Below are 24233 nucleotides of genomic sequence, written 5' to 3' on the forward strand. Positions count from 1 at the left end.
AATGATAATTATCTGAATTTCTATCTTTAATATCTCCCAATAAGACAGGGGCTCTCTTATTTTTGTCTTCCTATCCCTTTTATCTAACCCTGTATTTGGCACTTAGCAGTTGCTTAGTAAATGCTTTAATTGAATTGATGAATTTCTCAAAAAATGAAAGCCATTTACACATCACTGAGTACCACTTTGTTTCCATTTTTGCCCCCACAAAAATGTATTGCTATAAATAGTTTGTCATGTATGGATGGGGCCTTTCCCCATGTATTTGCTAAAGAAAATCTTTCATTTCTCTTTAGTATATAATAATATATAGTAATGGGATCTCTGGGGTAAAGAACATGGATCATTTAATCACTTTTCCTAGAATAATTCCAAATTATTTTCTAGAATCCTTGGATTAATATGTAGTTCTACTAAAATGTAGTATAACTTTGATCTTTATTTTCCAACTTTTTTTTTTTTTTTACCATTCTTTCTTTCCCATTTTCACACTGATATTATCGAATACCAATATGTGCATTGACACAAATTTCCAGCCAAAGTTGATTATTGCTGCTTTTCTGATTTAGCAGTATGTTTCTTGACTCTCACCCTACCCTCTCTCCTCTTCCCCAACTCCTCCACCTCACATTTGGAAGACAGAATCCCCAGCTTCCTTCCAGGCTAAACTCATATTAGACTTATCTCCTATTAGAAGGTTTTACTGGTTGTTAGTGCTTCTTCCTTCAAACTGTCAATTTATATAATTAAACTTAGCATATATTTATCTTTCATTGGAATGCATGCTCCTTGAGGGCAGCTGGGGGATGTGGTTTTTTTTGCCTTGGTGAGCATCATAAGTCTTCAACAAAGGCTTTCTGTGTCATCGTGGTAGTCTGATTTCTTGTCTACATGTCAGCTTTCATGGCTCCCTTGGACATTCTCCAGGTCAAACATCCTCATTCCAAGGCAAGGCAACAAACATTTATTAAGCCTCTGCTGTGTGCTGGTGACTATGCTAAGGAAAAAAATCCCTGCTCTTGAGGAGTATATATTCTAATGGAGAAAGTAACACATAAAAGGGAATGAGGAAGGAGAAGGAAGATTCATTCCCTTGGTAACAAAGTCCAGAGACTAAGGCATGGCTGATCTGGGCCTTTCCTTAGAATGGGATGACTGAGGACACATCATTTTCCAAGTGGGGAGCTCAGTCATACTGCACAGTTTAAGAGATTTGTCTTTACTTAGGGTACTTGGGCTATGGGAAAACTACACAAGTTCTGGAGAGATTGGACAAGGACTATTTGTTGAATATCGCAAAAAAAAAAAAAAAAAAAAATGGTTATTCAGATGGGTTGAAATAATTGGGTTCTAAGCTCTCCTCCAGCTCTAGGATTCTAGAATTCTGGGAAGATAAGGGAGAAAATTATTTTACCAACCTGTTTACATTTATTGAATTGGGAAATTTCATAATTGGAAGGAATCTTAGAGACTTTCTAACTGATATACATGGGTTTGAAGGAAGGAATTAGGGACATTTAATCTGAAGAACAGAAGGTGAAGGGAAGCTATAACTACTATCTTAAAACATGGGAAGAACAATCACATAAAAAAGTAAGCACACTTTATTTAGTGGCTTCAGTGGGTAGAAGCAGAATCGCTTGGGAAGTGTTACTACAATCCATCAGGAAGTATGGAGCTGGCCTCTTGTAAAACAGGCTGCTTTGTAGTGAGTTTCCTATTATATTTAATATTTGGAAAAGGGATGGATGACCATTGTCAGGGAGGCTAAATCCAACAGTCTTTTCTCCATCCTCAAGTTTCTTGTCCTTTTCTGTTAGTTTTTGGCTCTGTTGATCTCCCCCTCCTGTATATGCCTTCCTCCCTGGGTTTTCATGATGATATTCTTCTGTTATAATAGTGGTTCTCTTCCTAACTGATCTTTCCCAGTCTCCTTTGAATAATCATTATCCACATATTATTCGTGATTTGTGGATATATCCCAGATCCCTGTCCTAGACCTTAGTGGTCATTTTGTTCAGTTCACACTAAAAAAAAATCTTAGAACATACATGGCCTTCAATTTCTTCTTAGAGCCCTCTAAAGTCTTTACCTCTTGATATGAAGTATTTCACTATTACACAGTTCTAATTGTTAGGAAGATTTTCCTAATATCAAGCCTAAATTTTCCTTTTTGCAACCTCCACTTACTGCTCCTGGTTTTGCCTTCTAAGGATAAATAAAACAAATTGAATTCCCTTTTCACATTATAGACCTTCAAATCAACATGCCTCCCCTGAGCCTTCTCTTCTTCAGGCCAAATATGCCTGATTCCTTTAATCTGTCATTATATATCATCTCCATGCATGAACAGTTTATTGTTGATCTGGAGGGAAAGCTGAGTCTGCACAGTTAGCAACAGTGGAGCAGAAAAGGAGTGGGGAGCTTTCAGAGATTTGACACACAGTCCTGCATTTGCTCATTTCAGTCAGAATACTCATGAACATCAGGGTTGATTTAATGAAAATGAAGGAAAAATTAGAACTCCATCAGGTTTACCAGCGGGATAGTTTGTCCATCTCTAAAAGTGGAGTTTACTCCAGCAAAAGTAAAGTCTAGGGGCATCTAGGTGGTGCAGCAAAAAAAAAAAAAAAAAAAAAAAAAAAAATGAAAAAATGAAAAAATGAAAACAAAGCTTAGAGAGATGCAAGATTTTTCTTTTTTTCTCCCCTGAGGCAATTGGGGATAAGTGCCTTGCCCAGGTCACACAACTAGGAAGTATTAAGTGTCTGAGGCCAAATTTAAACTCAAGTCCTCCTGACTTAAGGGCTGGTACTCTATCTACTCTGCCATCTGTCTTTAGATGCAAGACTCTTGACTCAGTAAGAAGACAGAAGATTCAATTTTATGCTGATAGTAATAATCCAAAGTGCTTTTATCATCTCCTGAAGGCTCTTTATGGGCCAAAGATCTATGGTGTAGTTCAAGTACTCAGTGCTGATAGAGCCATACTGATCTGTGATAAGGACATGATCCTTGAGAGATGAGTTGAACACTTCCATAATGTTCTCAACAGTCTGTCATCAACCAAGGCTGAAGCCGTTCACCAAATTCCTCACATTTAAGTCAATCCCTGTGTAGCCGAACTTCCAACTGAAGCAGAGATTTTAAATGCCATTGAATTCCTCTCATGAGGCAAAGTGCTTGATACTGATTCCTCCCAATAGAGATGTGTGTGGCAGGTGGTCTATTGCTCATACAGGAGCTGCCTAAAATCTTTTGGCAAGAGGATGCTCTCTTTCAGGAGATCTAGGTGCCTCCATTAGCCATCTCTGTGAAGTGAAAGGAAGGAGCTTCTTCTGTGACAATCACTGGGATGAGATAGGGAAGTCAGAAATAGTCTCCCTTTTAGTTATTGTTGATAAAATTCTTGCCAAAGACCTCTTTAACTGACTAGTCCTTCTCCTGGAAAGTGATCATGTACCCAAGAGCCATTGTCCTTTGGAAAGGGTTGAGGAACTGCTGGCTTGGTGTATGTTGCTGAACAGCTTCTAGGAGAAATGCCTGGAGCAGAATAGAGATCTGTATACAAAGTTTGTTGGTCTTTAATACTATCAGTTATGAGGGCTTGTGGAATATCATGGTGAAATTTGGTAGCCTGGAGAAATTTGTCAGTATTGTACGTTAATTTCATGAGAACATGCTTGCAAAGGTTCTGGATAAAGGCTGATATACACAAGAGGATGAATCGATTCTCTGCTGCTTGTGCTAATTTTGGGTTGACAATTGATACCAAAAAAACAGGTTTTCTACTAGCCAGCCCTGCGCCATTCATACGTGGAACCATTGGTTACAGCAAATGGAAAAATTTTGAATGATGTGGAGAAGTTCACTTACCTTGGCAGGATACTCTCTAGATATGTCCACAGAGATCATGAGGTTAATGGATACATTGCCAGAGCTAGGTCAGCATTTGGAAGGCTATGAAAAAGTCTGGCAGAGAAGAGATACCAGATTATATACCTAACTTCAGATCTACACAGCTGTTGGGTTGATTTCACTGTTAAAGGCCTATGAAACCTGTACAGTCAACAGCACCATACCAGAAAATTGTATTGCTTGTTTGACTTGTCTTAGGAAGATTCTAAAGCTGTTTGGTTGTTTAGTTATTTCTAGTCACATCTGACCCTCTGTGTCCAATTTGGGTTTTCCTGGCAAAGATCCTGGTGCAGTTTGCCATTTCCTTCTCTAGCTCATTTTACAGATCAGGAAACTGAGGCAAACAAGGTGAAGTGACTTGCCTGGAGTCACACAACTAGGAAGTGTCTGAGGATTGACCTCATGAAAATTTGAGCTCATGATGAAGAAAAGTCTTCCTGACCTCAGGCCTGGCACTAGCCACTACACTATCTTCCTGAGTTTGTTTTGCTTAGCACTGATCCCTGCCATAATTTACCCTTCCTTGAATTCTGCTTCCTCTTTTCCTATTATTTCCCTGTTTAGTAAAATGTAGTTTGGTATCTAACTGGGTGTGTATGTATGTGTTTTCTTCTGTTCTGTGACTGCTCAGATGAGCATGAAGTGCAAGGGTTAGCTGCTGCCTCCCCTCGTACCTGATATGATCATTTTGTGTGTAGACTACTGCTTGTGGAACTATGTAGTTGAAATCATTTCCCCTAACCTTTCCTTCTCTCTTTGCAGTGTATTCCTCTTCTCTTTCCATTTAAAAAAAAAAAAAAAAAAATCATTAAGACATCAGTGGACCATCGACAGGTTTCTGAACTTCCTCTGTGATTCCTGATGATTTTGAGATTTAGAGGGAACGTTATCATTTCCCCATATAAGACTGTAAGCATTTTATCCTTATTTAGTCCTTTATCATTGTTAGTGTTTATTGTCTAATATTTCTTTTAACTTCTGTGTTTGCACTTCAGAATTTCTGTATAGCTCTGGCCTTTTTAAAAATCAGAAATGCTTGGAATTCTTCTATTCCATTTTTCCTGCTATAGGGGTTTTGCTAGTTGAGTTATTTTTGGATCAAAGTCTATAATACATTCTAAGTCTCAGCTCTTTTATAATAGTGTCTGCTAAACCATATATAATCCTGATTCTGGCTCTTCAGTGTTTGATTTTTTTTTTTTTTTTCTGCCTGCTTCAGTATATTTACTTTGGCTTGGGAACTTTGGATGTTGACTGTAATGATCCTGGAATTTTTTATTTTGGGTTTACTTTCAGTAGTTGATTGGTAGATTCCATTTATTTATTCATTTTTAGGTTATACATGTACAAATCATGTAAACATTTCCACATTAGCAATTTTGTAAAAACAAGAAACAAAAGGGCAAAGCTGCAAAAACGACAACAACAACAAACTGAAAATAGTATGCTTTGATCTGAATTCAGATAGTTTTTTTCCTGGATGTGGATAGTATTTTCCACCATTTCATTTTATTTTTAAAATTGAATTTTATTCTCAGTTCTGAATTTTCTCTCTTCTACATTCTCTACTCTCCAATGAAAAAGTAAGAAAAACAAAGCCTATTATAAATATTTGTTGTCAAGCAGAACAAATTCCTGGTTTTTGGTGGAATAGAGTACTGAGTTAGGAAGATCTGAATTCAAATCTGTCCTCAGACGCTTATTGTATAACCATGAGCAAGTCATTAAAAAACCCAAAAAACTCTTATTTGCCTCACTTTCCTTATCTGTAAAAAGGGGATAATAATAGCACTGCCTTCCAGGTTTGTTGTGAGAATCAAATGAGGGAAGATTTCTTGAAACATAATGATTATGTGATCTCTCTCTCTTTTTGGTCATAACTTTCAGGTAGTTTAGTGATTCCTAAGTTTTTTTCTCTTTAATATGTTTTCTTTATTGTTTTTTTTCCATGAGCTATCCTATATTTTCAAATATATATTTTCATTCTTGACTTTGTTTACTGATTTCTCTGGTCCATTCTGATTTTCAGGGAGCTTGTTGTTTGGGCAAGATTTTTTATTTCTTGGGCCAAGCTGTTTTTCTTTCCAATTCAATTCTTTTTTCCATAACTCTCATATTTTTCCTTCCAGTACTCATTTAACTTGTAAAACACATTTTAAAAACGTAAAAAAACCCCACCAAAATTCTTGACTTATCTCTTTTAGGAAAAAGTTAATTATGTGTCCCACCTGTGTTTTTCTTTGAGGCTTTGCTTGCAGATGTTTAGGAGTCATTCTCTTGTTGTAAATTTGTGTCTTGAATGCTTTTGTCACCATAATAAATATTTTTTAATGGTGGGATTCTATTTTTTTTTCTTTTGTTTGTTCATTCTTCCAGCTTACTTTCTGTAAGACCTGATTTTAGGATTAGTCTGCTTTTCCCTCTGTTTCTAGAGGAAAGGTTTAGGCTGGTCTTATTACTGCTTTCTTAAGGTATTAAGTATTGTGTTATTCCAGGATCTTAGACATAGGCTGGGTACCCAAAAGCTTTCAATGCTCCCCAGGTGGTCTGATCAAGGGAACAATCTGTTGTGTTATTTCTGAAGACTTCAGATTAGGCTAGAAGCTGGAGCTATCTGTTTCTGGGGTCTGAGCTACACTGCTCTTTTTGCCTCTGAACTTCTTCCTTGCTTAGTACTCAGCAGTGATCACTGCTAATTCCTGGGTATAGCACCTTTTCTTAGTCCATCTTGGATCTTTGATCTGGAACTGGGTAGTGGGTGACAAAGCTACCCATTAGCACCTGTTCCTGCATTCTGCCCTTGGTGCCCCAGTGGGCACATCCTCTTTCCCTCTACATGGCTTCTGACCAGAACTTATTTGCACTATTTGCCTATCTTGCTGTCTAGGTCCTGAACTAGAAAAGCGGCTCATTGTGATTTTTTTTTTTCCCCCTCTGATTGCCCCATTTGGATTTGGTCTGGTGCATTTTCTAGACATGTTTCAAAGTGTTTGCTGGGGAGGGGGAGAATATGGGGAGTTGGGGGCAGTTCCTACTACTCCACCATTTTGGCTTTGCCAAATGCCAATTTTTATTAATGTTCATAAACTGTTGCCAAGAACTGAACACAATGTTCCAGATGAAGTATGACAAATTATTTTGAATTATTACCTCTCTTCTCAGGAGCTATGCCCCTTCTAATGTAATCTAAAATGACATTAGATTTTTTTGGCTACCATACCACATTCCTGATTCTTTTTGAGCTATCAGTTCATCAAAACTCTGAGATCCTTTTATATTTTTGAAGTTGACTTTTTTGTATAACATTTTATGTTTATGCCTACTGAATTTCATCTTACTAATTTTGGCCCAGTACCCTATCCTGTCGAGAGCTCTTGGGCTCTTGACTCTAGCATGCTAGCTATTCCACCCAACTCTAATCATTTTCATATTTGATGAGCATACCATGTTCGCCTTTATACAAGTCACTGATAAAAATCTTAAACAGGAGGGAGCCAAATACAGATCTTTCCACTGGAAACTTCTGCCACATTGACACTGACCTGTTAGAAACCTTTAAGTCCTAATATCCAAATAGTTTTGAATCCATCTGATTGCATTATCACTGTAATCCATCTCTTTTCATTTATATTCTCTACAAGAATAGTCATCTGAGATAGTTTATCAAAAGCTTTGTTAAAATCTAGTTTAATATCCTGAACATTCCGCAACATTTTGTTCACCTTCTATTTAAATTAAAAATTTCTTGACAAAATTTGCTAGCTCTTTGTAATTACTGTTTTCCTTTCTGGATATTTGACAAGCACTTCTTTTAGAGATTATTTTAGATTTTCCCCAGAAATCCTAGTGAAGGTCACTAGCCTTAGTTAGCTTACAAACCCTTCTCTTCTCCATTTTTGAAAACCAGAACGTCTGCTTTTCTCCCACCTTGTTACATTGCTCCTCTTCTCCATGATCCCTCACACATCTAGACAGGGGCTCTACAGCCATTGTTGGTCATTGTGTCATGCTCCAAGAGGGGGAGCAAAAAAAAAAAAAAAAAAAAAAATGAGATGGGGGAAAAAAAAAACTCAAGCAAACAAACACCACCATAAAAAAAGGTGAAAATATTATGTTTTGATCTACATTCAGTCTCCATAGTTCTTTCTCTGGATGTAGATTATACTTTCCAAACCAAGTCTATTGGAATTGCCTTAAATCACCTCATTGTTGAAAAGAGCAAGTCTATCACAGTTGATCATCATATAATCTTAATTGTGGTATATAATGTTCTCCCAGTTCTGCCCAGCTCACTCAGCATTAATTAGTTCATGTAAATCTTTCCAGGCTCTTCTGAAATCAGCCAGCCCATCATTTCTTATATATTCATAACTTATTCAGCCATTCCCCAACTGAGGGGCATCCACTCAGTCTCCAGTTTTTTGCCACTACAAAAAGAGCTATTACAAGCCTTTTTGCACATGAGTCCCTTTCCTTCTTTTAGGATCTCTTTGGGATATAAGAAACACTGTTGGATTAAAGGTCATGCACAGTTTGAGAGCCCTTTGGGCATATTGCTCTCCAGAATAGTTGGATCCCGTTCATAACTCCACCAACAATGCATTAGTGTTCCAGTTTTCCTGTCATCTTAGCCAGTTTGAGAGACGTGAAGTAGTATAAGCTTGAGCATTCTTGACATGCTTTATGGGAATGGTGCCAGTCTTTTCTGTTCACTCCTTGTTACCTGGCCTTTTCTTCTATGTTCTCTAAATTTCTTTTTTAAAATCAAGGTTGATTGGTGAATTCTGTCTGTATCTACATTGGTTTCTTCAGATAAATTATTCCTCCTCATTGAAATTGTTTGGGGGCAGCTAGGTGGCACAGTGGATAGAGCACCAGCCTTGAATTCAGGAGGACCCGAATTCAAATCTGGTCTCAGACACTTAACACTTCCTAGCTGTGTGACCCTGGGCAAGTCACTTAACCCCAGCCTCAAAAAAAAAGAAAAATAAAAATAAATTGTTTCCCTTTACATCTACAGAATTCTATCTAATCAGCTCTCCTTGAATCCAACTATGATTTCTATGGTGATAGTGCCTATATTGACATGTCAGCCCTCATCTTTTTCTTGAGATCCAGTTGTACATTTCCAGCTGCTTCCTTAATAGTGTTCTGAATGTATCAGACTTAATATCTATTGTCAACTCTTTATCTTTCTTTTTCAATCCGTTCTTCTCCTAAGTTCCTCACTTCTGTCTGGTGCAGAAATCCTCTAGTCGCTCAGATTTATGACCTTGGAATCATTCTTTACTCTTAAATTTCATTCTTTCCTGGCACTTCTCCATGTACCCCCTTGTTGTTTTGTCCAGTCTTGTTTATGTCACTTATCTTACATCTGTCATCTTTCCCTTTTTTTTTGTATACCACAACTACCCTAACTTAGTCTGTGGTCCATATCACTACTCACTTAAATCACTATAATATACTCATAATTGGTTTTCCTTCCTCTAGTCTCTCCTTTCTCCAATATATTTGTCATATAGTTGCTATTATTGAGAATCCTAAAATACAGTTTGGACTGTGTCATTCTAATCCTTCCCCCCATTATTTATTTATGATGTCCATTGTTTTATGAATCATGCTGAGAGAGGAAAATCAGGACAAAAGAGAAAAACCATGGGAGAGGAAAGAAAAAACCCAGAAAAAAGAAGTGAACATAGCTTGCGTTGATTTACATCCAATCTCCATAGTTCTTTTTCTGTATGGGGATGGCATTTTCTGTCCAAAGTCTATTAGGATTGCCTTGAATCACTGAAAAGAACCAAATCTTTCATGGTTGATCATTGCACATTCTTGCTGTTGTTGTGTACAGTGTATTCCTGGTTCTGCTTGTTTAGCTCAGCATCAATTCTTACAGATCTTTCAAGGGCTTTCTAAAACTAGCTTGTTCGTCATTTTTTATAGAACAATAATAATCCATTATGTTTATGTACCACAACTTGTTCAACCATTCCCCAATTGATAGACATCTATTCATTTTCCAATTCTTTGCTACCACAAAAAGAGCTGCTACAAACATTTTGTTTCTAAGAACCCAACCCAGTTTTAAGAATCAGATTTTGATATATCTTGAGCTAAAATATATCAATGTGTACATGTGGAGAAAATTTCATAGGGAATGACAGCTTTTCTGGCTTCAATGAATAATAAAGCTTAGCCTTTGACAGTAGGCTGGCAAATTCAACAGCACAGCACTGTTACTTCTATTTTCAATTAAGCAGTCATCCTGAAATGTATGTGATGGACACATTTGCTGCTTTGAGTCCTAGAAACAATGCTTGCTGAGCATGTAAACTCACGTGATTGGTTTGGCCAACCCAAAGCTCTCATATTAACATCCATATGTGAATCCTAAAGGAAATCTTCAGGGTTATAGGACTTCACATGTAGCAGATGTACCCTGGTTGGCTTTTGGATAAATTCCTTACTCTTAAGCATGTGGAAACTGCTGTAAAAATAGGAGAAGGTGACAGTGTTAAGATGCCTAGATCTGGATTCCATTCCTAGCTTTAAAGGCCATTTGACTTTCTTAAGAAAGTTTTTGCTTTCTTTCTGTGCCCTTTTCAGGGTACCCTGGTGAATGTCCTTGATTGAAGATAATGAAGATTGCAGAATTTTGTCAGTTTTGAGCATCTTTCTTCTCCCCCATGTATTTTAGCTCTCTGGGCTTGACACAGCTGTCCCTGTTACCTTATGTGATTTATTTGGCAGAGATAATTGAATGGGATGACAGACAATGGATTTTTGAATGATAGTGAACAATATTTAAGAACAGTTGGTACATCTTTTGTATTGCAGCTTTTAGCATATCTTTCACATTAATTAATGCCTGGGATTCACATCTGCCAGAGGTGAGTGAGGAATGGCTGCCAACTTTTAGCCTAAGTGGAAATTTGTTGTTTTTCTAGAATTTATTTCCGGACTTCAGGGGAGTAAGTGATACAGGGGTTGGAGAAGAGCCATTAGTCATGTAGTGTAATAGGTAATATTCACATTTTGATTAGAAAAAAAAATTTTTTTTTCTTTTACATACCTTTTTTTTAAAAAATAGCTTTTTATTTTTCCAAATACATGCAAAAATAGTTTTTTAGCATTCATCTTTTCAAAACCTTGTGTTCTAAATTTTTCTCCCTTCCTTCCCCTAACCCTCTTCCATAGACAGGAAGCAATCCAATATAGGTTAAACATGTGCAATTCTTCTAAACATATTTCATATTCATGCTGTGCAAGAAAAATCAGATCAAAAGGGGAAAAAAAATGATAAAAAAACAATAAGCAAACAACAACTAAAAAAATGGTGAAAATCCTATACTTTGACTCACATTCATTCAGTCTCCATAGTTCTCTCTCTGGGTGCGAATGGCTCTTTCTATCACAAGTCTGTTGGAATTGCTTTGAATAACCTCATTGGTAAAAGAGCCAAATCCATCACAGTTGATTATCACATAATCTTGTTGTTGCTGTATACAGTGTTCTTTTGATTCTGCTAGCTTCTCTTACCATCATTTCATGTAAGTCTCTCCAGGCTTTTCTGAAATCATCCTATTCATCATATCTTATAAAAATTAATATTCTATTACACTCATATACAATAACCTATTCAACCATTCCCCAACTGAGGGACATCCGCTCAGTTTCCAGTTTCTAACCACTACAAAAAGAGCTGCTACAAACATTTTTTCACATGTAAGTCCTTTTCCTTTTTTTAAGATCTTTAAGCCCAGTAGAGACACTGCTGTGTCAAAAGGTATGCACAGTTTAATAGCCCTTTGGGCATAGTTGTGGTCTCTAAAATGGTTGAATCATTTCACAGTTCTGCCAACAATGCATTAGTGAACCAATTTTCCTACATCCCCTTCAATATATAATCATTGTATTTTTCTGTCATCTTAACTAATCTGAGAGGTATGAAATGAGACCTCAGAGTTGTCATAATTTGTATTTCTCTAATCAATAGTGATTCAGAGTATTTTTTCATTTAAGAATAAATGGTTTTAATTTCGCTGTCTGAAAATTGTCTTTTCATATCTTTTGATCAATTATCAATTGGAGAATGACTTATATTCTTATAAATTTGAGTCATTTCTCTCTACATATATTAGAACTGAGGCCTTTGGAAAATATTTTTCTGAAGAAAAAACAAGAGAACTTGGGGAAGTAAACTTGGGGCAGAGGGTGATGCCAATTTTCTGGAACTATTTTAAATTTCCAGGGTCTCTCAACACTAGAAAAAGTGAATGGTTTTTTTTTTTTCTGACAACTGTTTGAAAAACAAAGGCCTGTTGTCCCCAAATCAAGAGACAATGTGATTCTGGGTATAGGACACTTAATATTTCTCTCCCAGTTGCAAACTACCTCCCCCCACCTTATTGATATCTTTTAATATTCTTTCTCCCCTCTTTATCCCTCCTAAACCAAATTTCAGCTCTATTTTTAAAAAAATGTTTTCCTCTTGTTGGAAAAATAAATTAACTCTAAATATCAATTAAAATCAGCTCAAAGATAGCAAACTAGTCTATCCAGGTAATAGAAGAAAAACCTGTTTTGTGAGGGAAACTTCCCTTTTAAGCTTCCCAGTTTATTAACCAGTTGTAAACAAATTACTTGAAAAAAATCTGTTGTAATTTTGTATTACATAATTATTAAGACATCTGAAACCTTTCAACAACTCATTTATATTCCTGAGAACAAGACTGATAACTCATTATCTTTGGTTTGTTGAAGTTTGAATGTGGTTTTCTAAAATGGAACAACCTATCTACTTAAGCATACTTAGGCAGCTTCCAAATCTTCCTAGTTATCTTCAGGCACTACTCCACCCCCCACCCCCCATATCCAGTTGATTGCTAGTATACCTACTACATTTCTTGGTCACCTTTAATTCCTTTCTATTATCTCTACTTTGGACTATCAAAATTTGTTTGTTTCAGCAGAGCAGGTGAGACTATAATTCCCTATATGGACAGAGGGAGAGAAGGAAGGAAGGAAGGATTTGCCCATTGCCCAACTGGATCTGACCAGTTGGGTCCCCTATGGGGCAGTAACTACTTCTCACAGATTGTTGTGAGATTTATGGGCTAGATTTCTTTTTTTTTAAGGATCATGCCTTAAATCCAAGTCATTCTTGCTCTCATTGATTGGCCAGCAATAGGACAACACAAGTCTCACTTGGTCTTTGCTTAGGTTTTGATAGCTTAGAGTCATTTAAATCCAGTCCTAGACACTTAACAATTACTAGCTGTGTGACTGTGAACAAGTCATTTAAGTCCAGTTGCTTCAAGAACAAATAAACAAAAAAGAAAGTAAGCTCAAGATAGCTTAGAGTTGAGTATAAATAACAAATGTTTCTGTTTTGGTTAGAAATCCTGAGTGTTCCCTTCCCAGTTTGATTTTTTTTTTTTTTTAAACTAGGTAAAAAAGGCCCTTTTTGCCTCGTTTCTTACCTAGCCTTAATCATTGAATGCACATTGCCTCAGACTGAGATCTGAGAAAGACCTTAGCTTAAAAAGGCTATAGTCTCCCATTGCATCTGGGGCTCTCTCCAGTCATCCTGATCCATATTTGGTCAATGGTCTCAGATGATTCTGGAGAAGAGAGAGAAGCAGGTGACCTGGCCCAGGTTTACACTTAAATCCAATTCATTTGTGTGTAATGGTATCACTTTCTCTTTGAGAATGAAGGATGAACAACAGCAACAATTGCTTGGACTGTGTATTGTTGAAGAAGGTTTATCCTCCTGTCCTCCAGGATTTTACATTTTTATAGAGAAAGACAAGATAGAAATTAATGCTATGGTCTCTTCATTGCTATCCCTGATTGATCCATTCTCCACCAAGCTGACAAAGTGGTTCCCTAAAGCTCAGCTTTGACCATGTTATTCCCTTGTCTGTCAGCTCCTAAAACTCCGTATTTCCTCTAGGTTAAAATATAAAATTCTCTGTTATTTAAAGCTCTTCCCAACCTGGCTCCCCTACCTTTCCAGACTTACTATCCATTATTACTCTTCATGCATTCTGTAGTTTAGCCACACTGGCCTTCTTGGGTGTACCTTAAATAGAGCACTTCATTTCCTGTCCCTGTACATTTATTTGCCTTGGCCTTCCTCACAGTTCTGCCATTCATTCCACATCACCTCTGCCTTTTAGAATGCCTAACTGCCTTTAAAGTTGTATGCAGCTACCACCTCTCCATGAAGCTTTTCTTGATCCTTCTCTGCACCCCCATTTGCTACAGTAACTTTTCCAACTCCCACCTCCACAAATTATAGTATATTCATTTTTAATGTATTGTATTTACATTTCTTCAGGTTCCCAAGCCCCATTTTGCCCCTCTCTATAGAATGTTACCTCTTTTAGGACAGCGACTATATTGTGTATTGCATTTATATCTATATTACCTAGCATGGACTAGGTATTTAAGTCCTTGTCAATTAATTGATAGGCTTGCTATTCATATAATCTATGGCGAGAAGCAGCTTGGCATTTTGTATAGAGAACTGCCTTGAATCAGTAAAATCTGGATTCAAGACCTACTTCTGTGGTACTGTGGTCCTGGGCAAGTGACTTGCCCTCTCAGTGCCCTGTATATACTACTTGGAAAATTGCATATCTCAAATGTTGAAGAGAAAAATCACAGATACAGATCACACCTCCTTGATACCTCTTGGACAGTTAATCTCAACTGCTTGTATCTAAACTGCTCTGTAGATCTGAGCCCTTGCAATCTTACCCAAATGCAGTTTAGTGGTGGGATAGAAATTTTTAATTGTCATTGTTTAAAAAATGCACACTTTTAAAAAAATTATTATCATAGCGTTATATGCATGGGTAATTTTACAGCATTGACAATTGCCAAACCTTTTGTTCCAATTTTTCCCCTCCTTCCCCTGCTCCTCTCCCCCAGATGGCAGGTTGACCAATACATGTTAAATATGTTGAAGTATGAATTAAATACAATATTAGTATACATGACCAAACAGTTATTTTGCTGTTCAAAAAAAAATTGGACTTTGAAACAGTGTACCATTAGCCTGTGAAGGAAATAAAAAATGCAGGCAGACAAAAATAGAGGGATTGGGAACTCTATGTAGTGGTTCATAATCATCTCCCAGAGTTCTTTTTCTGGGTGTAGCTGATTCAATTCATTACTGCTCTCTTGGAGCTGATTTGGTTCATCTCATTGTTGAAGAGGGTCAGGTTCATCAGAATTAGTCATCATATAGTATTATTGTTGAAGTATACAGCGATCTCCTGGTCCTGCTCCTTTCACTCAGCATCAGTTCATGTCAGTCTCTCCAGGCCTTTCTGAAATCATCCTGTTGGTCATTTCTTACAGAGCAATAATATTCCATAACCTTCATATACCATAATTTACCCAACTATTCTCCAATTGATGGGCATCCACTCAGTTTCCAGTTTCTGGCCACTACAAAAAGGGCCGCCACAAACATTGTTGCACATACAGGTCCCTTTACCTTCTTTAAAATCTCTTTGGAATATAAGCCCAGTAGTAACACTGCTGGATCAAAGGATATGAAAATGCACACATTTTTGCAGGAAAATGGAACTACATTAGGATCTAAAGCTACTGTTGATATAAATATATTTGAAAAATAATTCCAAAACAAATGTATTCTAGAATTTACTTAAATCATATATCTTTTTTATTTTATTTTTATTTTATTTTATTTTTATTTTTTTTAATAATATTATCTCTTGTATTCATTTTTCCAAATTATCCCCTCCCTCCCTCCAATCCCTCCCCCCCCCCATGACAGGTAATCCCATACATTTTACATGTGTTACAATATAACCTAGATACAATATATGTGTGTAAATACCATTTTCTTGTTGCACATTAAGTATTAGATTCCGAAGGTATAAGTAACCTGGGTAGATAGACAGCAGTGCTAACAATTTACATTCACTTCCCAGTGTTCCTTCTCTGGGTGTAGTTGTTTCTGTCCATCATTGATCAACTGGAAGCGAGTTGGATCTTCTTAATTTTGAAGATATCCACTTCCATCAGAATACCTCTTCATACAGCATTGAAGTGTACAGCGATCTTCTGGTTCTATTCAATTCACTCAGCATCAGTTGATGTAAGTCTCTCCAAGCCTCTCTGTATTCCTCCTGCTGGTCATTTCTTACAGAGCAATAATATTCCATAACCTTCATACACCATAATTTACCCAACTATTCTCCAATTGATGGACATCCATTCAACTTCCAGTTTCTAGCTACAACAAAAAGAGCTTCCACAAACATTTTGGCACATACAGGTCTCTTTCCGCTCTTTAGTATTTCTTTGGGATATAATCCCAATAACAGCAATGCTGGGTCAAAGGGTATGCACAGTTTGATAACTTTTTGGGCATAGTTACAAATTGCTCTCCAGAATGGCTGGATTCTTTCACAACTCCACCAACAATGTATCAGTGTCCCAGTTTTCCCACATCCCCTCCAACATTCATCATTAAATCATATATCTTAAGAATTAAATTATATTTTTAAAAAATTGCCTTTTCTCTGATTCACCTCTCTAAATAAGCAAAAAAAAAAAAAAAAAAAAACCCAAAATATGTATATTCAAGCAAAACAAATTCCTGCATTGTCTATGTCCAGAAAAGTGTTTCCATCTGCACGCTAAGACCCTTAATTCTGTTATCAGGAGATAGGTAGCTTGCTTCCTCCTGAGCCATTACCCATCATCTTGACTTTTGTCTTGCCACTGGACTCAAATAATTCTGGAGGAGAGAGTAAGGCTGATGACTTTGCCTAGATCTGCCTCACTTAAATTCAATCTGTTTGCAAGTCCTCGCTGTTATGATGTCATTGGTCTTCTTTAGTAATGAAGAATGAATTACCATCATGTTTCATCATGAGCCCACTGCCATTCCCTAATAAATGGATACCTCTTCAATTTCCAATTCTTTGCCACTACAAAACAGAACTGGTTTAAAAAATTTTGTATTTCTTGTAGTGGGATCATTGATTCAAAAGGCATGAACAATTGCTTTAAATTAAATTAAATTTTCTTTTCAATTCCAAATTATTACCCTTTCATTATCTCCTGTTGAAAAAGAAAGAAAAACAAAGCATTTTACAAATTTTACATATTAAATTTAAAAATTAAATTAAATTTCAATTTCAATTCTAAATTATGAGTATGGGGAATTGTGGTTGGTCATTGTATTGATCACTGTACCTAAGCCTTTCAAAGAATCTTGTTAATCTTGTAATCATTGTTTAAATTGTTCTCATTCAGGGGCAGCTAGGTGGCGCAGTGGATAGAGCACCAGCCTTGAATTCAGGAGGAACGGAGTTCAAATCTGGTCTCAGACACTTAACACTTCCTAGCTGTGTGACCCTGGGCAAATCACTTAACCCCAGCCTCAAAAAAAAAAAAAAAAAAAAAAAATTGTTCTCATTCAGCTTACTTCTCTTTGTATCAGTCCATGTAGTTCTTTCCAGATTTCTCTGAAACTATCCACTTTATCATTTCTTATAGCACAATAATATTTCATCACATTTACAACTTGTTCAGCCATGCCCCTCTTGATGGTGCCCCCTCAATTTTATTTTGACATTGCAAAAAGAGCTACAATAGATATTTTTGTATGTATGTGTTCTTTTACTTTTTTTTTTTTGATTTCTTTGAGGTAAAGACCTAGTAGAAAGTATTGGCTAGATCAAAAGGTATGGATGGCTTATTCTTTTACCTATTTTGCTAAACTGGGGAATTTGTAGTTTTGTAAATATTTATTTCATTTAGATTATTAGTTTTATTTTCATATAGTTTGGGAAAATAGCTTCTACTAATTTTATCTTTTCATTTTTTGTGATTCTCCTTTTTAATTTTTGATACTTATAATTTGATAATCTTTTTGTTGTTCAATCAAATTAGGAAATGGTTTATCTATTTTATTTATCATTCTCCAGGGATCTAACATCAAATTTTTTTAATTAAAAATTTTAAATAATAGGTTTTTAAAATTTTAAAATATATGTAAAGATAGTTTTCAACATTCACCTTTGCAAAACCTTGTGTTCCAAATTTTTTCTCACTTTCTTCCCCTCTCCCCTTTCCCTAGATAACAAGTAATCCAATATATAAATTAAAAAAAATATATATATATTTTAGCATTTTTCATTTATTTTTTGCTTTGATTGCATAGGTCTGAGGTTTAGAGTAAGGTTCCCCTATTATGATTTCCCCTATTTCCCCTGTAACTCATTTTATTTTTCCTTTAAGATTTTAAATACATATGTCATTTGGTACCTGATACGTTTAATGTCATTTTCCCATTCATGTCTTTTAATTAGACGTAATTTTGTTATTGTTTTATTAGAGATTATTATTATTGTCCTTGCCTTTTCTTACTTAAGCTGAAACATAATAGATTCTACTCTAGCTCCTTATTTTAAATTTGTATTTTTCTGTTTCAAGTATATTTCTTGTAAGCAGCCTAGAGTTGGATTTGGGTTCTAATCTATTTTGCTTTCCTCTCCCATTTTATGAGTGAGTTCAGCCTATTCACATTTACAGATATGATTAATGACTGTTCAGTTTCCTCAGTTCTACTCACTTATACTTTCTATTCTCTTTTTTCCCTTCCTCTTTACAAATGTTTTCTTTTCACCAATCCCTTCACTAATCTATCTTCCTTCATATCTTCCCCTTTCTCTTTACCCCTTAGGTCCTATTTCCTTGATGAATAAAATGTATTTCTGTCCCCTACTGTGTATGTATGTATATACTTTTGTCATTTGACTAGTTCAGGTAAGAATCAGGTTTAAGTTTTATACTTTGCTCCCTAACTTCTCCTTTTCTCTTATATAGTTTTAAACTATGCCCTGTTTTTGAGACTTTTTCTTGGATTTTCCAATCAAAAACTAGTTTGGTGTGTGTATATATATATATGTAATTATTATTTTATTTTATTTTAGCTTTTTATCTACAAGATATACACATGAGTAATTTTACAGTACTGACAATTGCCAAGCCAATTTTTCCCCTCCTTCCCCCCATCTCCCTCCCCCAGATGGCAGGTTTACCAATACATGTTACATATGTTAAAATATAAATTAAATACAATATATGTATACATGTAGTTTGGTATATTTTCTAAATCATCATGAAAGTGTAGCAGGGAAGCTATATGCTATTCTCCTGATTATATACATGGAATACATGGCTTTTCAGATTGTCTGAACAATTCACAGTTCCAGTAATATTAATTCATTAATGTACTGTTTCACACAGTAGCACCAGCATTTTCTATCTTCTTTTTGGGGGAAGGGAGCGGGCCCATCTGATGGGTGTGAATTGGAAACTCAGACTGTTGGTGAAATAGGACATTAAAAAAAAATATAGCTATGGATAACTTGTACTCATTCATCTGAAAATTCTTTCAATATCTTTTGATCATTTTTCAACTGAAGAATGATACATTAATTTAAAAAAATGTTAAAACCAGTGGTTTTAATATGAAATTATTCACATGTGATATATTCACAGAGAGGTTTGTTATTCTGCTTAGGCATTTAGCTTTGCTGCTACCCATTGTTAATTAAAACTAAGGTTAAAATTAGGCTAAGTCATTTGAAGCTTTATTAAAGTGTTTGAAGAAGGATTGTAGCATCATTGGCTTAGAGCTGCAATAGATTGCAGTTATCATGTAGTTCAATTTTTTCATTTTCCAGATAAGGAAACTGATATTTAGAGATGAAGTGGGTTGCACTACTATGTAGGTAGTAAGGTTATTGTAAGGTTTACTGGCCAAGAGAACAGAAGGCTAATCTGAGGGCAGAAGAGCTTTCCTTTCATAATACTAGAAGTATTTTATTTTGGCAGTTAAAACATCTATTTAAAAATAGTTTGACAAGATTTTTTTTCTTGAAGCTTGGGGATATCTGAGTAAAAATGAGAGAAGCCCAGTCCTCTAGGTTGTATTCTCCTGGAGGAAGAGGACAGAATATGAACACAAAGTTTTTAAAAATATGAGGTTGAAATTGTTAAGGGAATAAAGGAAGGGCCCAAATTAGGTGGTTTAGCATGTATAGTATAGATCCTGGCACTTTATATTAATGTTTATATGAAAAGATTTGAAGAATCTCATAAAATCATCCCAAGCTTTGCCCAAGTTGGTTTTTTTTTTTTTGTGGTGAGGCCTTTGGGGTTAAATGACTTACCTGGTCATATAGCTATTAAGTATGTGAGGCCAGATTTGAACTTAGGTTCCCTTAACACCAGGAACCTTGCTTTATCCTTTTAGCCATCTAGCTACCCCTTACAGTTTTTTAGTCTTTTTTTCTAATTTTCTAAGTTTTCATGTAAAAACAATTTTTAACATTCTTTTCAAAAAAATTTTGAATTCTCTCCCATTCTCTTTTCCCTTCCCTCTCCTTAAAAAGGCATACACTTATATATATACAGTCTTGCAAAACATATTTTCATATTAATTAGATTGTAAAACAAAAACAGATCCTCCCCAGCTGGAAAAAAAAAAAAAAGTATGTTTCAACTTATACTCAGATTCCATCAGTTCTTTCTTTCATGGATAGCATTTTTCTTTTGTTTTTGTTTTTCTTCCCATGGATAGCATTTTTTATGAGTATTTTAGGTCATTGTAATACTGAAAATGCAACCATATTGCACAACAATGTTTACCTGGTTTTGTTCCCTTTCTTTTGCATCATTAATGTAAGTCTTTCTAGGTTTTTGCTAATCATTTCTTATAGCATAGTAGTATTCCATCACCATCATATACTTCATCTTGCTCAGTCATTCCCCAAATGATGGGCATCCTCTCAATTTCCAATGCACTGCCACCACAAAAAAGAGCTGCTATAAATATTTTTGGCCATGTAGGTACTTTTTTTTTTTTTTAATCTCTTTGGGATACAGACCTAGAAATGATATAGCTGGTTCAAAGGATATATACAGTTTTATAGCCTTTGAGCATAGTTCCAAATTGGTGTACAAATTGGTTGGATCAGTTCATAACTCCAACAACAATACCTTAGTATGCGTTTGGATAAATATTTAACTATCTTCCTTAGATTATTAGTTTTATTGACACATGATTGGGCAAAAACAATTGTTTCAATAATTTTGGTAATTTAATATATTTAACAGTTTTAAATTTAATAATTTTAAATAATTTCTCTAATAACTGTTTTAATTTCTTCTTCATTGATGGTGAATTTATCCTTTTCATTTTTGATACTAGTAATTTGATTTTTTTCTTTCAATCTAACCAGATAAAGTTCAAACTAAAATATTTCTAAATAAATATATAAAATAATTCTCAAAAGAGAAAAAAAATGTGGGGAAACTACACTATGTCAGCAATATTATTCAGTATTGTTTTTGGACCATTTAAAATAAAGTAGACAGTATAAAATACCTGAGAGTTTAGCTGCCATAATAGACACAAGCACTATGTGGAAATAGCATACAATTTTTTTTTATACAAGTAAAGTCAGATCTAAATAATTGAAATAATATTAATTGTTCATGGATAGGTAAATCCAATATAATAAAAACCTGACAATTTTACTTATTCAATGTCATCCTAATTAAATTGCTAAAAATTATCTTATTAAGTTAGAAAAAATAATAAAAAAGTTCAATTGAAAGAACAAAAGATCTGGAATTTCAAAGAAACCAGAGGGAAAAGATATAAAGGAAGTAAATTTGGCAATGTCAGACTTATACTATATTATAAAGATGAGAGCATTGTTGAAATATATAATGGATTATTTCTCTTATTTTAAATTAAAAATTTCTGGTATAATTAAAATCAGTATAGCCAAGAATGCAGAAAATTAGGGAAAATTTCATAGACAATAGCTTTAGACATAACTTTCATGTACAGTAGATCAGATAGGATGTATTTGTGTTGGAATATTGTTGTGATAAGAAATGCTGAGCTGATTAATTTAGAAAAACATGGAAAGACTTGGACTTATGAAGGAAGATGCTATCCATCTTCTGAGGAAGAGATGATGAATAGAACTATGCATATTATGGTTTTACATAAATGTCTATGAATATTTATATGTTGTTCATAGACGGTGTGTGTGTATGTGTGTGTGTGTGTACATATACATTTAATTGTAGCTTACTTTATGGTGGAGAGGTGGGAGTGGGGAAATAAAGTAAAAAGCGAACAGCCAAAAACAAAAGAAAGTCTATGAGGAAGCAAAGAGAAGCTGGGTAGCTTTGAGGAAAAAATAAAACTAATCAATGGTTTATTTTCATAAAACCATCTCCTAGTTTTGTTTACTAGTTCTATGGTTTTCTTGTTTTCAGTTTTATCAATCTCCCCTTTGATTTTTAGGGCTTCCAATTTGATATTTAATTAGGGATTTTAAATTTGTTCATTTCCATTTATTTATTTTTAATTGTGCATCTAATTAATTCATTTGCTTATTCTTTATTTTGTTGATGTAAGCACTTAGAGATTTATATCCCCTCTTCCCCAGGACTGCTTTGGCTGCCTCTGGTAAATTTTGTCTATTGTACCTTTTAGCAAAATGTGGTTTCTTCATTTATCTCTTTTAATTAGAACTGGTTTTGCTTTTGCTCTGTCTGAGCTAATATCCTTAAGGAGACCTTATTAGATCCATTCCTATTGGGACTTTTTTTTTTTTTTGTTTTTTGAGATTTAAAAAAACACTATATCTTGAGTTTACCAAACATTAGATTACTCTAGTCATTGACTGTTGTGTCTTGTTAACCTAACCTATTTCACTGATCCACTGCTATGTTTCTTAGCCAATACTAAATGGTTTTGATGACTACTGCTTTATAATAATAGGTCTGGTAGAGCAGGCCACCTTCCTTTGCATTTTTTTCATTAATTCCCTTGAAATTCTTGAATTTTGTTATTTTCCCCCCAACCCTATAAAGTAATTTCTTGGCCATTTGATTGGTATAGTAGATTAATTTAGGTAGAATTGACATTTAAAAAAAAATATTAGCTTAGCTTATCCATGAGCACTTGATATTCTTCCAATTGTTTGGATCTAACTTTATGTGCGAAAAAAGTGTTTTATAATTGTGTTCATATTGTTCCTGACTTTGTATAGGAAGGTAAACTATAGTTATGTTAAATGGGATTTCTCTTTCTATTATATATAAATGGAATTTCTCTTTCTATCTCTTGCTTCTAGGTTCTGCTGGCAATACAGATGTTCTGATAATTTATGTGGGTTTATTTTATATCCTGAAACTTTTGGTAAAGTTTTCATTGTTTCTGGTAGTTTTTTAAAGTTGATTTTCTAGGATTCTCTAAATATGCCATCATATCATTTGCAAAGAGTGATAGTTTTGTTTGCTCATTGCTTACTCTAATTCTTTCAATTTCATTTTTTTCTCTTCTTGCTAAAGCTAACATTTCTAATATAATGTGGAATAGTAGTGATGATAATGGGCAATCTTGTTTCATCCCTGATCTTATACCATGAATGCTTCTAGTTTATCCATATTACATATAATGTTTGCTGATGGTTTTAGGTAGATGCTACTTATCATTTTAAGGAAAATTCCATTTATTCCTATTCTCTGTGGTGTTTTTAATAGGAATAGGTGTTGTATTTTGTCAAATGCTTTTTTTGCATCTTTTAAGATAAACTTATGATTTCTGTTAGTTTGATTGTTGATATGGTCAATTGTGCAATAGTTTTCCTTATATTGAACCAGCCCTTCATTCCTGGTATAAATTCCAATTGATCATAGTATATTATCTTGTTGATAATTGTAATCTCTTTGCTAATATTTTATTTAAATTTTTTGGCATCAATATTCATTAGGGAGATTGGTCCATAATTTTCTTTCTGTGTTTGGTTCTTCCTGATTTAGATATCAGCACCATATTTGTGTTATTAAGGAATTTGGTTCAGTGTCAAATTGCCAAAAAATTATTTTACAGACTTAGAAAAAATAATGACATAATTCTTATGGAAGAACAAAAGATCAAGAATTTCAATGGAATTAATGAAAAAAAAAAAAAAGGCAAAGAAAGGTGGCCTAGCTATACCACACCGAAAACTATATTATAAAGCAGCAGTCATCAAAATAATTTGGTACTGGCTTAGAAATAAGAGTAGTGGATCAGTGGAATATATTAGGCTTAGAAGACACAGTACTCAATGATTATAGTAATCTATTTATTTGATAAACTCAAAGACTCCAGCATCTGGGATAAGGACTCACCATTTGACAAAAATTTCTGGGAAAACTAAAAAATAGTATGGTAGAAACTAGGT

The 24233-nt window shown here is 34.8% G+C and overlaps 1 protein-coding gene across 4 annotated transcripts in view; it reads left to right on the top strand.

Moving 5' to 3' along the window:
* The window catches only part of TESK2 (testis associated actin remodelling kinase 2), a 138428-nt gene that overhangs the window by 8756 nt on the left and 105439 nt on the right, over positions 1-24233 (top strand). Inside the window, exon 1 of one of the 4 annotated variants that reach the window (XM_074266103.1) lies at positions 4693-4827. The exons of the other annotated variants lie outside the window; for them this stretch is intronic. The gene's annotated coding sequence lies outside the window, so the exon portion shown is untranslated. Of the gene's footprint in view, positions 1-4692; positions 4828-24233 lie in introns of those variants that run through there. 4 annotated transcript variants of the gene reach the window in all.

This window comes from Sminthopsis crassicaudata, chromosome 4, assembly GCF_048593235.1.
Source record: "Sminthopsis crassicaudata isolate SCR6 chromosome 4, ASM4859323v1, whole genome shotgun sequence".
Lineage (NCBI taxonomy): Eukaryota > Metazoa > Chordata > Mammalia > Dasyuromorphia > Dasyuridae > Sminthopsis > Sminthopsis crassicaudata.